Here is a 4,156-nt window from a genome sequence, read left to right on the forward strand (position 1 = left end):
TGCAGATGGCTCTCTGTTATAATGTTTCCTCACTTGGCTCATGCGAGCCCAGCCCAATTTTTACTCTTTAAGTGTGCGCGTGTGTGTATGTGTGTGTGGGTGGGGGTGGGGGGATATATGTGTATTGAGAGTGTGGGGAGTGCGTTGGAGGGTGGGGTGGGCTGCTTTTAACTATGTAAAGCACTTTGTGCTACATTTTTTCTGTATGAAAAGTGCTTTATAAATAAAGATTGATTGATTGATTGATTGATGTTCCTGTTCATAATTTTTATGGACAGGATTTCTAGGCGCAGCCAAGTGGCGGAGGGCTTTCGCTTTGGTGGCCTCAGAATCTCATCTCTGCTTTTCGCGGATGATGTGGTTCTGTTGGCTTCATCGGGTGAAGGCCTCCAGCTCGCACTGGAACGGTTCGCAGCCGATTGTGAAGCAGCGGGAATGAGGATCAGCACCTCCAAATCTGAGGCGATGGTCCTCAGCCGGAAAAGGGTGGAGTGCCCACTCCGGGTCGGGGATGAGTTCCTGCCCCAAGTGGAGGAGTTCAAGTACCTCGGGGTCTTGTTCGCGAGTGATGGGAGAAGGGAGCCGGAGATCGACAGACGGATTGGTGCGGCGGCTGCAGTGATGCGGACGCTGCACCAGTCCGTCGTGGTGAAGAGGGAGCTGAGTGTAAAAGTGAAGCTCTCAATTTACCGGTCGATCTACATCCCTACCCTCACCTATGGCCACGAGCTGTGGGTAGTGACCGAAAGAACGAGATCGCGGATACAAGCGGCGGAAATGAGCTTCCTCCGAAGGGTGGCTGGCCTCTACCTTAGAGATAGGGTGAGAAGTTCGGCCATCCGGGAGGGGCTCAGAGTGGAGCCGCTGCTCCTCCACATCGAAAGGAGCCAGCTGAGGTGATTTGGGCATCTGACAAGGATGCCTCCTGGGCGCCTCCTGGGGTTGGTGTTCTGGGCATGTCCCACCGGGAGGAGGCCCCGGGGCAGACCCAGGACACGCTGGAGAGATTATATCTCTCGGTTGGCCTGGGAACGCCTTGGTGTTCCCCCGGATAAGCTGGAGGAGGTGGCTGGGGAGAGGGAGGTCTGGGCTTCTCTGCTTAGGCTGCTGCCCCCGCGACCCGGCCCCGGATAAAGCGGATGAAGATGGATGGATGGTAGTTTATTATTTTGATGCAACACAATGCAATTATATTACAACCTAAACTCAAATTATATGATTATTAATTAAAAGATATTTATGTTTCAATGTTTGAGTGTAGACTACTAAAAAAAAAGTACGGAAATTCAGTTACTTTACATTTTGTTTATTTAACATTTTTTCATGAAAATTTAAAAAAAATCACAAATGTTTTTATAAAACCACTAACATGGACATGGGCACCATAAAGTGAGCATTATAAATTCAGTGTAGAACATTTATCTTTTTATAAAACCACAAAGGACGACATCAGTCCTAATTACATCTTTCTCAAAATACACAAAAATGCAAAACAAAAAGTCAAATACTAATCACTTTTTTTTAAATAGAAATGAAAAACAATTTTTTAAAATGGGTACGAAGAAAGACGATCAGCTTCCAAATAACCAGATAAGGCAGTCAAGTGTAGGAAAATTAGGTAAACTGATGGAGTTAAATCCACCCAAAGCCTGTAGTAAACTTAAAGTGCTTTAAATAAAGTGCTTCAAACAAAGTGCTCAATAACAGAGTGCATGTCCTAACAAACACTGCCTTATATTCCTTAAGAGCATGTAGGCAGGGGTTTCAGGGGTTTGCCGTCATCAAGCCCCATGAAGATATTTTGGACAAAGGTAAATGTGTGAACGAGCTTCCTGGGGTAGTCTAAATGCAGAGCATAGATCAAGCCTAACAATAAAGCAAATGCATCTGCAAATCTGGGAATATCACGCATCACCTAGTCGCCTTTCACCACAACAGCCATGCTTGAGGAAGTAAAATGGACTGGATTGGCAAGCTACATTATAGCCACAGCCGCCCTGAGGCGCACCGACAGAGGCGAGGCTGCCGGACACTGCCGCCACCGGGCCCTCTGACCACCACCAGTATGCAACGGGTGAAGTTTCTTGCCCTAGGACACAACGACCGAGACTGTCGGAGCCAGGGCTCGAACTGGCAACCTTCCGATTACAAGACAAACTGCCAACTCTTGAGCCACGATCACCCCAATTAAATAAGTAAGGTTGGTTTGAGAGAATGTGACAAGCATGACCTGTAATCTAGCAAAACATTCAGAAGTGTAGTGGGTTACTTTGTAACGAGTTAGGGTACTCTACTTTTTTGAAAAATGTACATTAACGTGTTAGCTTCTTGCATTACATAATTTGTATGTTTGTTATTTTTCTAAAAAAAAGTAATTTTTTATTTCATGACTTTATCTCAAAAAGAAACTAAATCTCGACTTCAGCCTGGTTTTGGGGCCACCTGCAGCATAGCCATAGTGCTGTGATACGCCTGTGCCCTGGTCTTGACCCTGTGTGTGTGTGTTTGTGTGTGTGTGTGAGGGTTTTCTAAAGAGATGGTATTTTGCTTGTACAATTTGGTAGCTGCTAGGGTATTAAATTGCATTAAAAAAAATCCATGGCATTTTATCTCACTGGCAGAATTTAAGTGATGCAAAAATACACTTACATTACATGTCTTAAAGCAGCGGTCCCCAACCCCCGGGCCTCGGACCGGTACCGGTCCGTGAGTCGTTTGGTACCGGGCCGCGACAGTTGAGGCTCAGGTGTGAAATGTCTGGTTTTCAGGGTTTTTATCGGTTTTCAGCGTTATTTTGTTATCGTTTTCATCATTAACTCGGTTTTCCCTGGGTCTTTTCACGTGTGTTATGAATAAATCTTCTTTTTTTCGGTACCGGTAGTAGTTTTATTTTGTTGTATTTATCCGCGACACCTTAAAGGCTGGTCCGTGAAAATATTGTCAGGCATAAACCGGTCCGTGGCGCAAAAAAGGTTGGGGACCGTTGTCTTAAAGAATTCTGGGTCCTCCTCCCACAGGTATACAGGAAGGGCACGAAGCACTGCTGTGCGTTTCACGTTGATATCAGGCGCCTCCTAAAAAAAGGAAAAGAAAAGTTCATTTAACACAAAGTTTTCAGATGTCATTCTTTGGGGAGAATACATGTTTATGAAACTGCATGACATCAGACTCTACTAAATTTTGGAGACATTTCTTTTAAGACACAACCTTTCTTTTCTCTTGTGACAAAGAGTCTGTTTCTTAATCATTTCACAAAAACCCTACACAGTATTTTAAAATAGTGTTCTCCAGATCAGAGCTGTAATCTATAAAGAACATGGGGTTCAAAGCAAGGAAAAATTGTGTGTTTATCAGTGAAACTTTTAATTTGTGTTAATTTTATCATTATCAATATATGAAATCTGCACCTTAAGGGACTTAATGAATGGTTTCTTCTAAAAATTAAAAATGATTGAGTCATTTCACATCGTATGAAAATATTAATTTTTAATACAAATTTGGCCCTACAAAAATGGAAACTCAGTAACCAAGATAATGGAGATTCTCTAAACACGAGCGAATATCACAGTAAAATTGTTGATTGGGATTTACACATTGGATGTATCCTCAGTGATTTGGTACAATTATACAACATTATTTTATAAGAACTGAACAACTGATGAAACAACTTACTTATGTGACCACATATGAAGTGTTATAACTTACCACAAAAGGTGAACTGTGCCACTGACCCTTGGTAGATCTGCACATGATAAAAAAAAAAAAAATGCATTATAAATACTAACACAGCTATTAATAATTAAACTGGCGGGGTACATTTAAGATGTTAATGTCACAAAATAAAATAGACTGGTAGAAAGAAGTACAAGGTAATGGTAATGGGGGGAGCCATGAAAATATCTTTTCAACACGATTCAGTGTGACAAAGCAGGGGCATGATTCAAAAAATTGGTCTTTTAACCTAAAAATGTTTTAATGGCCATGAAGAAAGGACTTTTCAATAGATCTTTCAACTCACCTGTGTTTACTGTCTCCACCTGAAATTAATTAAAGACTGTCCTCAGATAGCCGTCTGCATGCTGGACACTCGGAGAGCTGTGTCTCTGAGTGGGAGACCAAAGATCACATTAACATGTGTATCTCTGTATTAACAAAC

At 42.5% G+C, this 4,156-nt stretch overlaps 1 long non-coding RNA gene across 1 annotated transcript; it reads right to left on the minus strand.

Moving 5' to 3' along the window:
* Nucleotides 1–2,888: 2,888 nt before the first annotated feature.
* On the minus strand, nt 2,889–4,156 carry LOC120743720. Its single transcript, XR_005698256.1, has 3 exons — nt 4,019–4,156; nt 3,706–3,742; nt 2,889–3,074 (listed from the first exon to the last, which is right to left on the minus strand). It is a non-coding gene; the product is annotated as an uncharacterized LOC120743720 (long non-coding RNA).

The sequence above is a fragment of the Simochromis diagramma genome, unplaced genomic scaffold (assembly GCF_900408965.1).
Source record: "Simochromis diagramma unplaced genomic scaffold, fSimDia1.1 OVJJ01000387.1, whole genome shotgun sequence".
Taxonomy (NCBI): Eukaryota; Metazoa; Chordata; class Actinopteri; order Cichliformes; family Cichlidae; genus Simochromis; species Simochromis diagramma.